This window comes from Papio anubis, chromosome 7 (assembly GCF_008728515.1).
Source record: "Papio anubis isolate 15944 chromosome 7, Panubis1.0, whole genome shotgun sequence".
Lineage (NCBI taxonomy): Eukaryota > Metazoa > Chordata > Mammalia > Primates > Cercopithecidae > Papio > Papio anubis.
Window position 1 is genome coordinate 124,726,745 of NC_044982.1, and position 21,035 is coordinate 124,747,779.

A 21,035-nucleotide genomic window follows, 5' to 3' on the forward strand; every position below is an offset into this window, starting at 1 on the left:
TGGCTCTGATTTTTCAGTACAAACATACTCTGAAGTAGAACTGAAATAATAAAGCAGTCAAGCCTTGATAAACTAAATTTCACTCTACAACGACTCCTTAGAGCAAACCTCTTCTAAAACAGACCAACAAAACCCAAAATATCAAATAACAAAGACTACATAAATTTAGAATTTTGTAGAACATACTTAACATATAGGGTTTATAAACATTAAGAGAGGCAATTAATTTTTCTTTTTTTTCTTTCCCTTCCTTTCTTCCTTCTTCCCTCCCTCCCTCCCTCTTCTCCCACCCCTACCCCCGATCCCTGCTTTCTTTCTTTCAGAGATGGGATGTTGCTCTGTTACCCAAGCTGGAGTACAGTGGCACAATCTTGGTTCACTGCAAACTCTGCCTCCCAGGTTTAAGTAATTCTCGTGCCTCAGCCTCCCGAGTAGCTGGGACTACAGGCATGCCGCCACCACACCTGGCTAATTTTTCTTTCTCCTTTTTTTTTTTGAGACAGAGTCTTGCACTGTCGCCCAGGCTGGAGTGCAGTGGCGCAATCTCTGCTCATGGCAACCTCCGCCTCCTGCCTCCGCCAACCTCATGCCATTCTCCTGCCTCAGCCTCCCGAGTAGCTGGGACTACAGGTGCCCGCCACCACGTCTGGCTAATTTTTTGTATTTTTAGTAGAGACGGGGTTTCACCATGTTAGCCAGGATGGTCTCGATCTCCTGACCTCATGATCCGCCCGCCTCGACCTCCCAAAGTGCTGGGATTACAGGCGTGAGCCACCGCGCTTGGCTAATTTTTCTATTTTTAGAGACGGAGCTTCACTGTGTTGGCCAGGTTTGTCTGGAACTCCTGCCCTTATCTGCCCGCCTTGGTCTCCCAAAGTGTTGGGACCACAGGCGTGAGCCACCACACCCGGCCACAAAGTTTCATTTTAGATGAGATTAATTGGCAAACAAATAATCGTAACAGAAGTGACCAAAGGACTGCAAGTATCCTGCCCAGGGAATAACCGCCAGAGGGAATAGGGATGACTTCATGCTGGAGTAGACCTGAAGAACAAGTAGTAGTTTCCCAAGAAAAGAAGAGAGCATATTCCAGGCAGAAGGAACAGCCTCTTCAAAGGCACACAGGCATGAACAAAGACAATGATTTAAAGAACCACAACCTATTTGGTTTGGTTAAAGAGTACAGGGAGAGTTAAATTGGGACTTAACCTTGCAGGTATTAAGAAGCCACTGAAGAATGAAAGAAAGGGGATAACGTTATTGTATTTGTATATCCAAAGGTAAAATTAGTAGAAGAAGGGGAGTAAACTAGAGAGACTGAAAAGGAGGGCTCCTAGGAATAAAAACATAAGTAAGAATGATCAGAAGTAGGGGGATAAAGGGAAGAACTCAAGAAACATTCAGGACCTATAAGCAATTTGACTTTGCAAGGCATCAGACACGTACGTAATCAGTAAAGGAGTTAGGTATGATTAGAATTTCTGATTAAGATGGCTGAGAGATGATTTATTCCACAAATATTTACTGAGCACCTAATACATGCCAGGCACTAGTCTAGGCATTGAGAATACAGCTATGAACAAACAGACAAACATCTCAGTCTCTGGAGCTTAAATCTGAGTGAATGATAGTCTATCACTGAAAGAAAAAGAAAAAAACAGGTTTGGTTTTGGTTTGGAGGGAGGTTGCAGAGATAAATGTTATTAGGTGTTTTTAAATTTTTTTACTTTTTTTGTTTGATATCTTCTCAAAAACTAAAAAAAAAACCACCGCAAAATAACTTTTTTTTTTTTTTTTTTTTTTTTTAACTTAGTTGCCAGCGCTATAGGAAAGAGAAGCCTGGAAATACATTATGGGGAAAGAAGTAGATAGGTCTTCAGTGTAAAATCTGAAGGAGTCATGTGAGTATTTCTAAGGATTCAATAATATACATAAACACAAATAAAAACACAGTATAATTTCCTATCTATTTGGCAAAGATGAGAGAATTGAACATATCCCAGTTGGTAAGAGTATGTAAAAACAATAGGGACTCTCATGCAGTATTGGTTGGTGCCCTCTCTAAAGGGCAGTTTGGCAATATGTATCAAAATACAAAATGCACATGTTCTTTTGTCCCAAAATTCAATTTCTAGAATTTGTATCAAGAAGATAACAGGATATATACACAAAGATGTATGATGGACGGTTTTCTTCAATGTTGTTTTTAATAGCCAAACCAAAAATAAAAACCACAAAACCAGAAACAATCTATATGTCCATCATAGCATAGATCTCTGTCTACATCAATGACATACCTACAACATATATTTTAGTGAATAAAAGGAAAAAGGAGTACAATGCAGCATGTACTATATTGGCCCATTCATGTTAAATTTAACTCTACTTTTTTTTTGAGAAGTGTTAAAAAGTTAAAAAATTAAAGATAAATAAAAATAAATTGATCTATACATAAGTATATACAACTCATAAAACGCATAGATAAAGGCTGGATGTGGTGGCTCATGCCTGTAGTCCCAGCACTTTGGGAGGTTGAAGCAGGTGGATCACTTGAGGCCAGGAGTCTGAGACCAGCATGGACAACATGGCAAAACCCCGTCTCTATTAAAAATACAAAAATTAGCCAGGCGTGGTGGTGCATACCTGTAATCCCAGGTACTTGGGTGGCTGAGGCACAAGAATCGCTTGAACCCGGAGGCAGAGTTTGCAGTGAGCTGAGACCGTGCCACTGCACTCCAGCCTGGGGGATGGAGCGAGACTGTCTCAAAACAAAACAAAACAGCAGATAGAATTAGAGGTTTAGATCTGGAAGGATGTTCTAGCCATCATGTCTATATTAAGATTCTAGATGATTTTTAGTTTCTCTTATGTTTTTTGGCATTTACTTTTTCATTACATTGATAATTTATTTTTCTAGTTTAAAATGCTCTTTTTATTTTGAAAGAAAAGGAATATTTATATACATAGTGAAGGGTTACCATAAGGACAGGGTAGGTAAAGGAAGAGACTGAGAAAAACGTGATATATAAGTAGATGGGGGAGGCAGAAGAGTAAGGACATTAAGTCAGAAGATCCACTGCACAGGTCACTGGGTGGTCCTGTGAGCTGAGGATGGGGGCAGTATCTCTGTGACCTTCTTAGGGCAGATATTCATAACCTAAAGATAGCCTGTATTCATTTGATTCTGGTTGTCTAGAACCAAGCAGCATCTTCCACATTTATGCAAATATGCAAGATCTTTGTTGAGAAATAAACAACAATATCAAACCCCTCTCTGTGGCAACCAGAATCCTATCTGGAACAGGGCCAGAAAAAGCCATGTTTTCAGCACTTCAGAGAAAACTGCCGCTGCTGCTTATCAAATTAAAATGCAAAGCAGCTCACTCCAGTGTCATTGGGAACTGTCAGAAAGGGATTATGGTTCCCACCCCAAGGATGCAGGTCAGCTAAACAATACTCATCTTCCTGTGCTGAGAAGCAGGGAGAAGGAGGAGAAAGATTAGGCCTGTTTCCAAATAGCAGTCCCTCCTGCTTGTTACCGTGGTAACCTCCTTTCCCTGAGCTGCTCTCATTTGTCTCTCTCTGCCTGACCTTCATGTTGCTTTGACAGTAACTGAGGAGGAAAAGGTGCCCGCCTGCCAGCTAAGCACTCAAGCTGAGGGCACTGAGCAAGAAAAAGAGGCACTCAAAAAGTCCCTCTCATTCTAGACTCTAAACTGTGACTTTAGAGTGATTAGAGTCCTGAAAGAGGTTTCTGGTGGCCCTTGTCATTCCATCCTTCCTCCCCTGTGCTCAGGGCCATCTCATTTCTCTGATATACCCTTTAAGTGTCAGGAATCTGAGTCAGAGTCAAGTGGGTAGGTGAGAAGTCACAGAGAAGAGAAAAAACAAGGCACGACAAGCTGAAGAATAGAGATAATAAAATATTAATTCAAAACTGCCTGAGACAACTCTCAGCATAGTAGTTAAGCACAGCTTTTAGTTTCCCTTTCTCTTCAGGATTTGTGCCGTATTTTCAGTCAGTACAGGTGTAAGGGCAATTAAGGTACTTGGGGGCAGGGTTGGTGAAAAGGTGCAAATAGTGCTTTTTAGTGTTTTTCAAGCCTAGGACACATAGAACCCAATCATTTAACAAATAATTATTGAGTACTTCTTATGTGTGGCTCCTATGCTATATACACTGAGTATAGGTGCTAAATGAAAGGGACTGGTAAGTAAATACAAATTAGATACAAATTAGAAACTGTTATTAGGAAACAAATAGGTCATGTGATAAAGAGAACAATGAGAAGGGAGCTACCTCGGGTAATCAGAGATGGCATCTCTAAGACTGGATTTTTTCTTTTTTTTTTGAGACAGAGTCTTGGTCTGTCACCCAGGCTGGAGTGCAGAGGCCTGATGTCGGCTCACTGCAACCTCCGTCTCCCAGGTTCAAGTGATTCTCCTGCCTCAGCCTCCCAAGTAGCTGGGATTTCAGGCATGCACCACCATGCCTGGCTAATTTTTGTATTTTTAGTAGAGATGGGGTTTCATCATGTTGGTCAGGCTGGTCTTGAACTCCTGACCTTCTGATCCGCCTGCCTCGGCCTCCCAAAGTGCTGGGATTACAGGCGTGGGCCACCGCGCCTGGCCTAAGTCTGGGATTTAAACTGAGGCCTGAAAGATAAGATGAGAAGGAGCCATCCATGTGAAGAACCAAGGGATAAGCACTACAGGCCGAGGGAACAGCATATGCAAACTCCTAAGGCAAGAAGAGCACAGTAGCTCATGCCTGTAATCCCAGCACTCTGGGAGGCTGAGGTGGATGGATCACAAGGTCAGGAGTTCGAGACTAGCCTGGCCAATATGGTGAAACCCCGTCTCTACTAAAAATACAAAAAAATTAGCTGGGCATAGTGGTGCATGCCTGTAATCCCAGCCCAGCTACTCCAGAGGCTGAGTCAGGAGAATCGCTTGAACCTGGGAGGCAGAGGTTGCAGTGAGCTGAGATTGTGCCACTGCACTTTAGCCTGGGCAACAGAATGAGACTCCGTCTCCAAAAACAAAACAAAACAAACAAAAAAAAGAGCTTGGCATATATTTATATATTTGAGATCCATATTTCAGATATTTCATTTCATATTACTAGACACACCATGGAAAAACGAGTCTGCTGATTCTAGAAGCTCAGGAGGCCGAGGGAATGGGCAACATTAAAACAGCCAGCAAAATGTTATCCAGTGAGTTCACAAATTATTTATTAAGCTACCAATCATGAAGATACTATGATCTATGGACAGCCCACTTATCCAAAGTCTGAGAAAAATAAGAGCTATGATGGTGGGGTCGGTTTTCTGTCAATAGCAGTCATTGTCATTCCAAATGACACTACGAGAGCAGGGCTGATTTCCATTACTTAAATGGCATCCTCAAACCCATCACAGACTTTACCCCAAGCCTCCTTAAAGTGATTTACACACTGGAGTAATTATCTTATTAAAGGAGGTGGGAAGCGGCCAGGTTTTAGTCCCAGTTTTTTGCCATTTATCTGTATAACCTTAAGTAAGTCACTTCACTTCTCCAAACTTCAAGACATGAAGTAGTTGGAGGTTATGACCCCTAAGGATATTGTATCAGGACTCGTTCAGCTAGAAGTGATATAAAATCACTGCCAACCTGATTCAAAAAGAGAATTTAGTGGCTCTCGTGTAACTGAAAAAGTCCAAATCAGGCATGGCCTGATGTAGGGGCTCAAATGATGTCTTGGGGCCCAATTTCGAACCCTCCCTCTCTTGGTGTTTTCTCTGGCACAGCTGCATTGTCAGCCAGGATCTCCTCCTGGATGGCAAGGTGGCTGCAGCACTTCAAATTTTTTTTTTTTTGAGACAGACTCTTCCTCTGTTGCTCAGGCTGGAGTACAGTAGCAAGATCTCAGCTCACTGCAACCTCTGCCTCCTGGGTTCAAGTGATTCTCCTGCCTCAGCCTCCAGAGTAGCTGGCATTTCAGATGCCCACCACCACACCCAGCTAATTTTTTGTATTTTTAGTAGAGACAGGGTTTCACCATGTTGGCCAGGCTGGTCTCAAACTCCTGACCTCAGGTGATTCACCTGTCTCAGCCTCCCAAAGTGCTGAGATTACAGGCGTGAGCCACCATGCCCAGCCCAAATTTTATAAACTCATAGCTCCAAACCCAGTAGAAAGAGACACATTCTTTTCTAATCACACTAACAAAAATCCTTACATTCATTCTGATTGGACCAGCTTCTGGAGTTTAAGTCAATGGCCCTCAAGCGCACTGGCTCATGCCTCTAATCCCAGCACTTTGGGAGGCCGAGGCAGGTAGATTGCTTGAGCTCAGGAGTTAGAGACCAGGCTGGGCAACATGCTGAAACTCTGTCTTTACCAAAAATTCCAAAATTAAAAAAAAAAAATTACCCAGACTAAAAAAAATTAGCCGGATGTGGTGTCAAGAGCCTGTAGTCCCAGCTACTCAGGTGGTTGAGGTGAGAGGATCACCTGAGTTCAGAAGGTGGAGGTTGCAGTGAGCTGAGATCATGCCACTGCACTCCGGCCTGGGTGACAGAGTGAGACCCTGGCTTAAAAAAGAAAAAAAAAAAAAAAAAAATTTGAGCATATGTTCTCCAAGTCTTTGCCTTTTCTGGTTTTAATTTAAAACAAACAAAAACAAAACAAAACATAGTGCACCTGTAGTTTTTGTCTGCCCAGAATCCCTCTTTTCTGCAGAAAACTGCCTTAGTCCCACTCCATGTGTTCCTAGTAAGATAACAATCACAGTGCCCTTTCAGCTACCTGGCTCTGGGAGTCGGTTCAGTATCAACCTATTCTTACAGTTCTTCTAAAGTAAACTGCTGATGGAATATTTCTTTAGTCTTTTAAGAGGGCAGGGTCATGCTTCATCCTTAATATGTGTGTTCATGATATAAAACCTCTCAAACCTCTCCTAATCTTGAAAGTATTAAATTTTTACATCTTCCTCAAACATAATACTTGATTGACAGTCAAGGAGTTCCAACACAAAACTATTAATATATGGTGAGAGAGCAAACACCAACCCTTCTTATCCACTCAATTATACTATGAAATGAGTTATGGTTGAATCATCAGAATGTTCTGGAATGTCCGGGTACAGTGGCTTACACCTGTAATCCCAGCACTGATGGAGGCCAAGGTGGGTGGATCACTTGAGTCTAGGAGTTTGAGATCAGGCTGGGCAACATGGTGAAACCCTGTATCTACAAAAAACAAAACAAAACAAACAAAAAAACCCCAAAACATTAGCCAGGTGTGGTGGCACGCACCTGTAGTCCCAGCTACTGGGGAACCTGAGGTGGGAGTATTACGTGAGTCTGGGAGGCGGAGGTTGCAGTGAGCTGTGATTGCACCACTGCACTCCAGCCTGGTTAAGATAACAAGACTCTCTCAAAAACAAACGAGAGAACATTCTGGATGACTCTTATTTCTCCTAGAACAACTTGATTTTTCAGACTATGAAAGGCCAGATTACCAGAATTTCACTGCAGCATGAACATTTTTGTGTCAACTAGCTATAACTTAAAACATTATTTTTATTTTATTTATTTATGTATTTTTTTGAGACAGAGTCTTGCTCTGTTGCCCAGGCTAGGGTGCAGTGGCATGATCCCAGCTCACTGCAACTTTCGCCTCCTGGGTTCAAGTGATTCTCCTGCCTCAGCCTCCCAAGCAGCTGGTATTTCAGATGCCCGCCACCATGCCCAGCTAATTTTTTTTTTTTTTTTTTTTTTAGTAGAGATGGGGTTTCACCATGTTGGCCAGTCTGGTCTTGAACTCCTGACCGCAGGTGATCTGCCTGCTTTGGCTTCCCAGAATGCTGGGATTGTGGGCCTCGTGAGCCACCACGCCTGGCCAACTTAAAACATAATTTTAAATGCTTGAACAGAATTATTACCATTATTATTTTTTTGAGACAGAGTCTCACTTTGTCACGCAGGCTGGAGCGTAGTGACGCGATCCCAGCTCACCGCAGCCTCCACCTTTTGGGTTCAAGCAATTCTCATGCCTTAGCCTCCCAAGCTGGGATTACAGGCACCTGCCACCAGAGCTGGCTAAATTTTTTGTACTTTTAGTAGAGATGGGGTTTCACCATGCTGGCCAGACTGGTCTCGAATTCCTGGCCTCAAGTGATCCATCTGCCTTGGCCTCCCAAAGTGCCGGGATTATTGGCGTGAGCCACCATGCCCAGCTGAATAGAATTATTTCGAACAAACAAACCACTATTCATTTGACCAATTAACTATAAATGGATATTTAAGTTGTCCTAATTTTCACTTGTATAAACAAGGCTGAGAGAAATATCTTCTTCTTCTTTTTTTTTTTTTTTTTTTTTTTTGAGGCAGAGTCTTACCTCTGTTGACAAGCTGGAGCGCAGTGGTGTGATCACAGCTCACTACAGCCTTGACCCCCAGAGCTCCAGTGATCTACCTGGTCTGCCAAGTAGCTGAGACCACAGGCACATTCCACCAGGTGATTTAAAAAAGGCCGGGTGTGGTGGCTAACACCTGCAATCCCAGCAATTTGGGAGGCCAAGGCGGGCGGATCACCTGAAGTCAGTTCAAGACCAGCCTGGCCAACATGGTGAAACTCCGTCTCTACTGAAAATACAAAAATTAGCCAGGCGTGGTGGTGCGTGCCTGTAGTCCCAGTTACTTGGGAGGCTGAGGCAAGAGAATCACTTGAACCTGGTGGGTGGAGGTTGTAGTAGGTTGAGATTGTGCCACTGCACTCCAGCCTAGTGACAGAGCAACACTCTGTCTCAAAAAAAAAAAAAAAAAATTTTTTTTTAGTAGAGATAGGGTCTCACCATGTTGCCCAGGCTGTTCTCAATCTCATGGGCTCAAGCAATCTACCCACCTCGACCTCCCAAATTGCTGGGATTACAAGCATGAGCCACCACACCTGGCTGAGAGAAATATCTTTGCACTTGTTTCACTAGTTTCATAGGGTAAAGTCCTACATATAAGCAAGTAAAAGGGTATGCACATTTTAAGGCTTTTTTAAAAACATTTGTTATAGAGACAGGATCTCGCTTTGTTGAGGAGGCTGTTTTTTTTTTTTTGTTTTTTTTTTTTTTGAGACAGAGTCTCGCTCTGTCACCCAGGCTGGAGTGCAGTGGTACAATCTTGGCTCACTGCAACCTCCGCCTCCCAGGTTCAAGCAATTCTCCTGCCTCAGCCTCCTGAGTAGCTGGGACTACAGGCACGTGCCACCACACCCAGCTAATTTTTGTATTTTTAGTAGATACGGGGTTTCACCATGTTGGCCAGGATGGTCTCGATCTCTTGACCTCATGATCTGCCCACCTTGGCCTCCCAAAGTGATGGGATTGCAGGCATGAGCCACTGCACCCGGCCTCGGAGGCTGGTCTTGAACTCCTGGACTCAAGGAATCCTCCCACCTCAGCCTCCCAAAGTGCTGGGATTATATGCATAAGTGAGCATGCCTGGCCTTTTAAGGCTTTTTGATACATATTACTCAACCAACTTCCAGGCTTTCTGGAACTTAAAGAAAACTCTATGGTATTGCCTACATTTCCAGAGTAGTTTATTTACTCTTCTCGGGACCTTTTTAAGGTATTATTCAGAAATGTACAAAGTTTTCTACTTTTCAACTTATTTGTCTTTATCTTCAAGGGATAACATTTTGTGTTTGTTTTCAATGCCAACAAACAACAAATGGTTATGGTCAGCACAACCATTAGCTTGTAAACTGACATTGAAAGCTACTGCTCTTATCTTAAGGAGGTCTATACTGATTTCTGGATTCCTTTCCTGGGTTACATGACTACTCAAAACCCAGATAACTTTTATATATATATATACACACACACACACACACACACACACACACACACACACAAAACTATATATGCATGTATATGTGTGTGTGTTATGTGTATGTAAAATAAATATATATTTTCTCTATATAAAGGCCAGGTGGGTCACGTGTGCAATTCCAGCACTTTGGGAGGCCGAGATGGATGGATCATCTGAGGCCAGGAGTTCAAGACCAGCCTGGCCAACATGGCGAACCCCATCTCTACTAATACAAAAATTAGCTGGGTGTGGTGGCGCATACCTTTAATCCCAGCTACTCAGGAAGCTGAGGCAGTAGAATCGCTTGAACCCAGGAAGCAGAAGTTGCAGTGAGCTGATAACGCGCCACTGCATTCTAGCCTGGGCAACAGAGTAAGACCCCTTCTCTAAAAATAAATACAGAGCAAAGGGAGAAAAGAGATCAATTTATCCCATACGCTCTCTCCCCTACTAATATGTATGACCTTATATTTATCCACAGATAATATTAAAATAGTTCCGACCCAAACACTTCAATACTGAGCACAATCTAAATCCCTCTTAAACCAGGACAATAAAAGGCTAGATTTCCTAGCACACAGGTTGGGAGTTCAGATTTCTAATCAGCAAGTAGTCAGCAGCCAGGAAAGATTTAAGTTCATAAATGAGGACCATGTGCAGTGTGTTTTTTTCTTACCTTCTCCATCCAGCCCAAATTCAGCTCTTCAACTTTCTAGCAAACTTTAATGTTTTAGCTTTAATCACAACCAGTATGATCAACCATGCCACATCTAATTTTTTACCAGTATCCATTAGTCTCAATTTTCACTATTGCTTATCTGTGAATACCATCAAGAGCTTTCCAAAAGCATCGAGTTTTTCCTGCCAAATCTCTATAATCTCTGTAAGTGTCTGGGTCTGTTTATAATATGTAAAAATTTTTAGCCATTTGATTTATAATTTTAATCTTATAGAAAGAAAAATCTCACAAAAAAAGTATATTCCTGAGAAGCTCCATAGATGTGGACTATTTTAGGAAGAAGTAGAGGAGGGCCTTGGTTCAGAACAGATGAGATAAGGAAAGAAAGACTATTCAAATAGAAGTAAAGGGGATGAAGATAAATAGGAAGTAATGATTATGACAAATGGACTTTGAAGAGAGCCATCTTGGCTTTAAACAGATCCTCCACTACTGATTGTACAACTTTAGGCAAGTTATTTAACTTCTTTAAGCCACAATTTTCTCATTAGTAAAATAAAAATTATGCTAGTATGTATTGCATAGAGTTATTGCAATAATTAAATGAAATATATAAGAAGCATTTGGTAGGCCGGGCGCGGTGGCTCAAGCCTGTAATCCCAGCACTTTGGGAGGCCGAGACGGGCGGATCACGAGGTCAGGAGATCGAGACCATCCTGGCTAACACAGTGAAACCTCGTCTCTACTAAAAATACAAAAACTTAGCCGGGCGAGGTCGCAGGCACCTGTAGTCCCAGCTACTCGGGAGGCTGAGGCAGGAGAATGGCGTGAACCCGGGAGGCGGAGCTTGCAGTGAGCTGAGATCCGGCAACTGCACTCCAGCCTGGGTGACAGAGCGAGACTCCGTCTCAAAAAAAAAAAAAAAAAAAAAAGAAGCATTTGGTATTGTTGCCTGGAACATAGTCTGATAAATGCTGCTGCTGCTACTGCAGTTTCTGTTGTTATTAAATGTGCCCTAGGGATCCTCCAAAAGGGCTTCATCCACTGACTTTTATCTCAGAACCATGATTAGCCTCATATCAGTAGTTCTTTTCATGCTAAGAACAGGTCAGAAGTGGACTACTAAACCATCAATTAAAAAAATCAATTGAGTTCTTCTTTTTTAGCTTCTCAAGACCACCCTTATTTCAGGTTGGAACATGTGCACACAAAGCAGGGACATCCTCCACAATTCTTGTACCAGTCTACGCTGGGCTCCATCAGAAGAGCTAAAATGGAACTAGCTAGTGTTCATTTGAGCAACCCAGGACCAAATTCAGGAGATAAAGTCCCCAAATAACATTCTGATGTGTAAACCATCTCCCCTATTTGGGTAGCTGAGACATTTTCTTTTCTTTTTTTTTTTTTGAGACGGAGTCTCGCTCTTTCGCGCAGGCTGGAGTGCCGTGGCCGGATCTCAGCTCACTGCAAGCTCCGCCTCCCGGGTTGACGCCATTCTCCCGCCTCAGCCTCCGAGTAGCTGGGACTACAGGCGCCCGCCACCTCGCCCGGCTAGTTTTTTGTATTTTTTAGTAGAGACGGGGTTTCACCGTGTTAGCCAGGATGGTCTCGATCTCCTGACCTCATGATCCGCCCGTCTCGGCCTCCCAAAGTGCTGGGATTACAGGCTTGAGCCACCGCGCCCGGCCTGCTGAGACATTTTCTTGGTTGCACTATTAAGACTGAGGGCCACAGCCAGGTGTGGTAGCTTATGCCTATAATCCCACCACTTTGGAAGGCTGACGTGGGTGGATAACCTGAGGTCAGAAGTTTGAGACCAGCCTGACCAATATGGTGAAACCCCATCTCTATTAAAAATGCAAAATTAGCCAGGCGTGGTGGCACATGACTGTAATCCCAGCTACTTGGGAGGCTGAGGCAGGAGAATTGCTTGAACCCCGGAGGCGGAGGTTACCATTGCACTCCAGCCTGGGCAACAAGAGTGAAATTCCATCTCAAAAAAAAAAAAAAAAAAAAAAAAAAAAAAGACTACAGGCCAAGCATGGTGGTTCACCCCTGTAATTCCAGCACTACGGGAGGCTGAGGCAGGAGGACCACCTGAGCCCAGGAGTTTGAGACCAGCATGGGCAACAAAGCGAGATTCCATCTCCACAAATAACAAACAAAAAACAAGACTGAGAAAGAGGTTGCCATCATCTCCAGTAGTCTCTACAGCCTTCCTCTTCCCCTTCTTTTTAAGGTCTCACTCCACTGCCCAGGCTGGAGTGTAGTGGCTTGATTGCAGCACCTCACTGCAGTCTCAACTTTCCGGGCTTAAGCGATCCTCCTACTGGCCAGGCACAGTGGCTCACGCCTGTAATCCCAGCACTTTGGGAGGCCGAGAGTTTGAGACCAGCCTGACCAACGTGGAAAAACCCTGTCTCTACTAAAAATACAAAATTAGCTGGGCATGGTGGCACATGCTTGTAACCCCAGCTACTTGGGAGGCTGAGGCAGAAGAATCGCTTGAACCTGGGAGGCGGAGGTTGCGGGGAGCCCAGATAGTGCCACTGCACTCCAGCCTGGGCGACAAGAGTGAAACTCCGTCTCAAAAAAAAAAAAAAGAGAGATCCTCCTATCTCAGCCTCCCAAGTAGCTGGGACCACAGGTACCCGCCACAATCCTTAGCTAAATTGACCAGGCTGGTCTCAAATTCCTGGTGGGCTCAAGTGATCCTCACACCTCGAACTCCCAAAGTGTTGGGATTATAGGCATGAGCTACCCCACCTGACCCCTCTTCCCCTTCTTATAGAATAAATGGCATAATCCAAGAGCACAAAGTTTCCCCAGTCAGATAAAACTGGTCAGCAGGTGACAAATCGGTAATAATCCTGTAATTCTCTAAGGAAATGGAGAGAAAGCACTAAATCTCCACTTTAATGAGGCATTTGGCTAATCACTTATCTGATAAGCAACCTATGGGGGAAAAAATTGGGAGGGACAGCTTCTAATGGAGGGAAATACCTATAATGCAAATACTTTAGCTGTCTTTAAAAAGATTCGGGAGGTCTCTGCCAATCTGCTCCTACCCTTCCCTCTATAACAAGTAGACCTTAATTGTGCAAAGGAAGCTTTCCTGGCTTCTATTATGGTTTTCTAGCACCTTCAAGATATCTAGACATTAGTTGTGATCACTTAAGCTTTCTTGGCCTCAGATGCCTTATAAGATTTACAAAATGTCAGAATTGTATTCTCTCTTCTAAATTCTAATCCTTTTTTAATTATTTATTTATTTATTTATTTTTGAGATGGAGTCTTGCTCTGTCGCCAGGCTGGAGTGCAGTGGCACCATCTTGACTTACTGCAACCTCTGCCTCCTGGGTTTAAGCGATTCTCCTGCCTCAGCCTCCCAAGTAGCTGGGACTACAGGCGTGCTCCACGATGCCCAGCTAATTTTAGTATTCTTAGTAGAGAAGGGGTTTCACCATGTTGGCCAGGACGGTCTCGATCTCTTGACCCTGTGATTCACCTGCCTTGGCCTCCCAAAGTGCTGGGATTACAGGCGTGAGAAACCGCGCCCAGTCCTTTTGTTTTTTTTTTGAGACAGCGTCTTGCTCTGTCACCTAGGCTGGAGTACAGTGCTGTGATCTCAGCTCACTACAACCTCTGCCTCCCAGGCTCAAGTGATCCTCCCACCCCAGACACTTGAGGAGCTGGGACTACAGGTGCCTGCCACGATACCTGGCATTTTTTTTTTTTTGTAGAGACAAGGTCTCACTATGTTACCGGCTGTTCTCAAACTCCTGAGCTCAAGCAATTCTCTGGCCTCAGCCTCCCAAAGTGCTGGGATTACAGGCATGAGCCACCACACTCAGCCCTAATCCTATCTAAATACAAACTGGTATGACCATCAAAAGCATCTATCCTTAACAGCACTACTATTAACTTGAGTTTTATTACCTGTATCCATCAAAATGAGAATCTCTACATTCAGACAGGCATTTTCACTGCCAAGTAGGAACCTCTTCAAAATGCTAGGACTTAGATAAAAGCAGCACCTAAACCCAATGATTCTGGATTGACATCAGGCTTAGGGTCCAAGCATGATAGGTGTTGAAAAAAAAAAGTCACAATTTTTTTTATGAATGCATGTAGAGACAGAGTCTCACTATGTTGCCTAGGCTGGTCTCACTCCTGGCCCAAGAGATCCTCCTGCCTCAGCCTCCCAAAGTGCTGAGATTACAGGTGTAAGCCACTACACCTGGCTGAAAATCACAACTTTTGAGCCCCACAGAAATATGTGTATTACAAATATAATACACCCAGTCTCTCACAATCATTTTTAAAAAAAGAGCTAACAAGAAATTAAATAAATCAAGCCAAACTGCAAGAATGGAGGGAGAGAGCATTACATATCAAAAATATCATCTTTGCATTTCTAACAAGTACATACAAAGGACATATATGTCTCACCCATCCTATATATATATATTTTTCCCCCCGAGACAGAGTCTTGCTCTGTCACCCAGGCGGAGTGCAATGGCGCGATCTTGGCTCACTGCAACCTCTGCCTCCTAGGTTCAAGCGATTGTCTTGCCTCAGCCTCACTGGTAGCTGGAATTACAGCCGTGTGCCACCACGCCTGGCTAATTTTTGTGTTTTTAGTAGAGGTGGGGTTTTGCCCTGTTGGCCAGGCTCATTTCAAACTCCTGGCCTCAAGTGATCCACAGTGCCTGGCCTGATAACTTCTTTAGAGACTCTACTATCCACATTCGTTTTCAGAAAAATTAACCTGGAGACACCACATTCATAGACAATCAGGAGTAATTTTCCTTTGTAACACTTATCTCAGGCAGAAGAGCTATTTTTATAGTGTTTCCTTACCAGAATAAACTGCTGGGAGTTTCATGAAGGAGGGTATTCCCTCTTTCATGACTCCTAAAGGTCTCCTTCAACACTCTATACCAGGGGTTAACACTGTGCCTGATCACAGGAAGTACTCCATAAATATTTTTCGAGTATAATCAATGAATACTTTTGAAAATCTAATTAGGTTTACTTTTACTAGTCTCTGCACAAATGCAAGAAAATACACAAATACACCACAATTTTCCAGAAACTTGATGTTTCATCCCTTTTTATTATGCCCTTTGAACTACTGTCCCAGAACTTAATAGTTACTTCAGGATTTATGCAAAAAAAAAAAAAAAAAAAAAAAAAATGTACTGAAGCCCTACTACTAGTAGGTACTGTGCTGCTAGGTACTACAGATATGCCACTGTCAGATAGATACAGTTTCATCTAAACAATAACCAATCCATATATAAAGGAAGATGGCAAGATAGGATTTTTTCCCTGACCTCTTTCCACACTGAGATGTACAAAGACAAGGCTGAGATTTCAACAACTGGTGGGTGGCAAGATCCACTTTAGAGAACAATGAGCAGATATTTTCTTCAGATACTCTAAACAGATAAACTAATTCTTTTAGTTTTTGCCATCCTTGTGAGTTAAATTATGTCATTCTCAGTTCTGTAGAGTAGCCTCTCCTAAAACATTGATTAAACAGCAAAGCATTTTCCTTTTGGATCCTCTTCTAGAAAGCAACAGGCAGAGATAACAACTCATAGGAAGAAAAGCTACAAAGAAAAGAAATTATTATCTTAAAGAAAAACATCATTATTCTGGAAATAAAAGACAAGAGCCACAGGTTGCTACATTATAGCTGTCTCTCTGTTTGAAATATATGGGAAAGGTTAAAACTAGAGACAACTAATTAAAAAGCATATATGATGGGTCTAATAAATTTGAGAAGTATTTTGTTTTACTGAACTCAAGATTTTTGCTGTCTTTAATTGTGTTCCAATACTGCAATAATCAGTATTCTACCCAGTATTCCCATGAAGCACTGGTCCCCAACCTTTTTGGCACCAGGGACCAATTTCCTGGAAGACAATTTTTCCACAGACAGAGGGGGGTTGGTGGGAGGGGGGATGGTTCAGGGATATAACTGTTCCACCTCAGATCATCAGGCATTTGTTAGATTCACATAAGGAACGCATAACTTAGGTCCCTCTCATGTGCAGTTCACAATAAGGTTCCTGCTCCTATGAGAATCTAATGCTGCTGCTGATCTGACAGGAGGCAGAGCTCAGATGCTAATCCTTGCTCAGCCACTGCTCACCTCCTGCTGTGGGGCCAGGTTCCTAACAGGCCATGGACCAGTACCAGTCTGTAGCTACAAAGGCCACAGTAGAAAATGTTGCTGATACTCATTGTCAGCTCAAGTTATTCTTTTTTTTTTTTGAGACGGAGTCTCACTCTGTCGCCAGGCTGGAGTGCAGTGGCACAATTTCGGCTCACTGCAACCTCCGCCTCCCGGGTTCAAGTAATTCTCCTGCCTCGGCCTCCAGAGTAGCTGGGATTACAGGCGCACGACGCCACGCCCAGCTAATTTTTTGTACTTTAGTAGAGACAGGGTTTCACCATGTTGCCCAGGCTGTTCTCGAATTCCTGAACTCAGGCAATCTGTCTGCCTCAGCCTCCCAAAGTGCATGAGCCACCATGCCCGGCTTAATAGTTACTCTTTTTTTTTTTGAGATGGAGTCTGGCTCTGTCGCCCAGGCTGGAGTGCAATGGCGCAATCTCGGCTCACTGCAAGCTCTGCCTCCCGGGTTCACGCCATTCTCCTGTCTCAACCTCCTGAGTAGCTGGGACTACAGGGGCCTGCCACCACGCCTGGCTAATTTTTTTGTATTTTTACTAGAGATGGGGTTTCCACCATGTTAGCCAGGATGGTCTCGATCTCCTGACCTCATGATTCGCCTGCCTTGGCCTCCCAAAGTGCTGGGATTATAGGCGTGAGCCACTGCGCCCAGCCCCCAATAGTTATTCTTTATCTCCTTTCTTCTCCTTCCTCTCTCTTCTTTATGCCAAAGTTAAGAAATCAAAGATGGTGAGTAGTAGAATTAGGTAGGACATGAACAGGACAACAAACTCCCTTCAACATGAACTTTGCATCTATTGTCTTCTTTGAGAACTAACTTTAACTTCTCCTTGAATACTGAACAAGGTCATCAGTTAACTAGCCTTCACGAGGTGTATTTCCTTTTATACATTATTTCAATTTAAAAAATATATTTCAGGCCAAACGTGTTGGCTCACACCTGTAATCCCAGCACTTTAGGAGGCCGAAGTGGGAAGATCCCTTGAGCCCAGGAGTTTAAGACTAGTGTGGGCAACATGGCAAGACCCCATTTCTACAAAAATAACAATTAGCCAGGTATGGTGTCACATATCTGTGGTCCCCGCTACTCAGGAGGCTGAGGTGGGAAGATCAGTTAAGCCTGGAAAGTGGAGGTGGCAATGAGCCATGATCATGCCCCTGCACTCTAGTCTGAACAACAGAGGAAGACTCTGTCTCAAAAAACAAAACCAAACAAAAAAACAAAAAGTAAAAAAAGTAAAAAATATATTTCACAATGCTTTAGAATCAGTCTCCTTCTGTGAGTCACTGTTTATGGGACAAGAATTTGTTACTCAGAATTTTGAAGTAATAAAGTCATGCTTGAGTCTGAGTTTGGATGGCATGAGAACAAAAGTCAATGAGCATTAACTGAGGTTACTGAGTGCCCAGTTAGGTGTCAGCTAGCTAGCTACACTGGAAACTAGTCTAGAGATTTACAGATAAAACTAATTTGTTACTATATTCACAGGAAATACATAGGGACATTTACCAAAAAAAAAAAAAAAAAAAAAGATATCTTCACCCAGGAAAAACCATTAACAATTTACTACAGAATTTTAAAGAAACAAAGCAGAAATATACCTCAGATTCAAGTTACTAGCTAAAGACAACAGCAACAAATACATATGTCCAAGGCTACCCTCAGCATAAGACCATTGTGAATTAGAGACGCTGCCTTCCTCAGGGCTAAACAAGTTCAAGGCACTGTGAATCAAGCTCAGGTTGGATTTTTTTTTTTTTTGCCCCAGAGTCTGGCTCTGTCACCCAGGCTGGACTGCAGTGGCATGATCTTGGCTCACTGCAACCTCTGCCTCCCAGGTGCAAGTGATTCTTGTGCCTCAGCCTCCCGAGTAGCTGGAATTACAGGCGTGCATCACCACGCCTAATTTTTGTATTTTTAGTAGAGACAAATTTTCGCCATGTTGGCCAGGCTGGTCTCAAATTCCTGACCTCAAGTGATCCTCCCACCTCGGCCTCTCAAAGTTCTGGGATTGTAGGCATGAGCCACCACACCAGGTCCAGGATAGATTTTAACCCTTCATTTCAAATACCTTAAGCAGGGCCCCCTCTTTGTTTTTTTTTGTTTGTTTGTTTGTTTTCTTAGAAAGCCTAGTTCCTTATTTATTTTTTTTATATTTTTCAAACTAGCAGCCAGGCGTGGTGGCTCACGCCTGTAATCCCAGCACTTTGGGTGGCTGAGGCGTGTGGATCACGAGGTCAAGAGATTCAGACTATCCTGGCCAACATGGTGAAACCCCATCTCTACTAAAAATACAAAAATTAGCTGGGCATGGTGGCATGCGCCCATAGTCCCAGCTACTCAGGAGGCTGAGGCAGGAGAATCGCTTGAAGCTGGGAGGTGGAGGTTGCCGTGAGCCGAGCTTGCACCATTGCACTCCAGCCTGGACAACAAGAGCGAAACTCCATCTCAAAAAAAGAAATAAAAATAAAAATACTTCTTCTCCGAGAAAACACCTAATGGCGGATGACGCCGGTGCAGCGGCGGGGCCTAGTGGCCCTGGGATGGGGAACCGCGGTGGCTTTCGCGGAGGTTTCAGCAGTGGCATCCGGGGCGGGGTCGCGGCAGTGGACGGGGCCGGGCCAAGGCCATGGAACTCGCCGAGGCAAGGCCGAGGATAAGGAGTGGATGCCCCTCACCAAGCTGGGCCGCTTGGTCAAGGACATGAAGATCAAGTCCCTGGAGATCTACCTCTTCTCCCTGCCCGTTAAGGAATCTGAGATAATTGACTTTTTCTTGCGGGCCTCTCTCAAAGACGAGGTTTTGAAGATTATGCTGGTGCAGAAGCAGACCAGTGCTGGCCAGCGCACCAGTTTCAAGGCGTTTGTTTCTATCGGGGACTACAATGGCCACGTCGGCCTGGGTGTTAAGTGCTCCAAGGAGGTGGCCACCGCCATCTGTGGGGCCATCATCCTGGCCAAACTCTCCACTGTCCCCGTGCGCAGAGGCTACTGGGGGAACAACATCGGCAAGCCCCACACCGTCCCTTGCAAGGTGACAGGCGGCTGCGGCTCTGTGCTGGTGCGCCTCATCCCTGCACCCAGGGGCACTAGCATCGTCTCAGCGCCTGTGCCCAAGAAGCTGCTCATGATGGCTGGTATCGATGACTGCTACACCTCAGCCCGGGGCTGCACTGCCACCCTGGGCAACTTCGCCAAGGCCAACTTTGATGCCATCTCTAAGACCTACAGCTACCTGACCCCGACCTCTGGAAGGAAACTGTATTTACCAAGTCTCCCTATCAGGAATTCACTGACCACCTTGTCAAGACCCACACCAGAGTCTCCGTGCAGTGGGCCCAGGCTCCAGCTGTGGCTACAACATAGGGTTTTTATACAAGAAAAATAAAGTGAATTAAGCCTGAAGAAAATAAAAATAAAAATAGAGACGGGGCTGGGTGCAGTGGCTGACCAGGCGTGGTGGCTCATTCCTGTAACCCCAGCACTTTGAGAGGCTGGGTGGGTGGATTACTTGAGGCCAGGAGTTTGAGACCAGCCTGGCCAACATGGTGAAACCCTGTCTCTACTAAAAATACAAAAATGAGCCAGGGATGGTGGCACATAACTGTAATCCCAGCTTCTTGGGAGGCTGAGGTGGCAGTGAGTAGAGATCAGGCCATTGGACTCCAGTCTGTCAGTCAGGTGACAGAGCAAGACTCTGTCTCAAAAAATAAATAAATAAAAATAAATAGATAATAAATAAATTAAAATACAGACTGGGTTTTGCCATGTTGCCCAGGCTGGTCTTGAACTCCTAGACTCGAACAATCCACTTCCCTCGGCCTCCCAAAGTGCCAAGTCAGAGATCCTAGTTCTGATCAGGAGGGAACCCTCTTAAAAGGAACACCGTGTAAAACTGAGGGTGAGTCGCTCTACTTATACATTCCACTCTTTTCTCTTTTAAAACCTTGTTAAAATGAAACCAAATGAATAAAAATTGGCATAAATCCTTGAGGACAAAGAGCAAGAGAGAAGAGAATAGCAGACAAGAGATGTGAAAACCATTTTGGGAACTGGAAAGCAGATGGATAAACGTTAACTTAGAGACCAAAAAAAGATGAAACCTAAGCCTATAAAATTGGTAGAGGTGAAACTATGTTAGCAAACACTCAAAACCCAGGAAAAGATCAGCAATTTGTGGCATCAAGTACTCTGAAAAGAGCGTAGGGTTCAAAACAGGAAGATCGCTCAAAGTCCTAAAAGATACAATCAGAGCTCTAGATCATCTCTACTACCCAAGGCAGCCTCCTCCCACCTC

At 43.9% G+C, this 21,035-nt stretch overlaps 1 protein-coding gene across 5 annotated transcripts in view; it reads right to left on the reverse strand.

The window, feature by feature from the left end:
• ZNF609 (zinc finger protein 609) overlaps positions 1–21,035 on the reverse strand; it is a 240,059-nt gene that overhangs the window by 89,063 nt on the left and 129,961 nt on the right. The window lies entirely within an intron of this gene.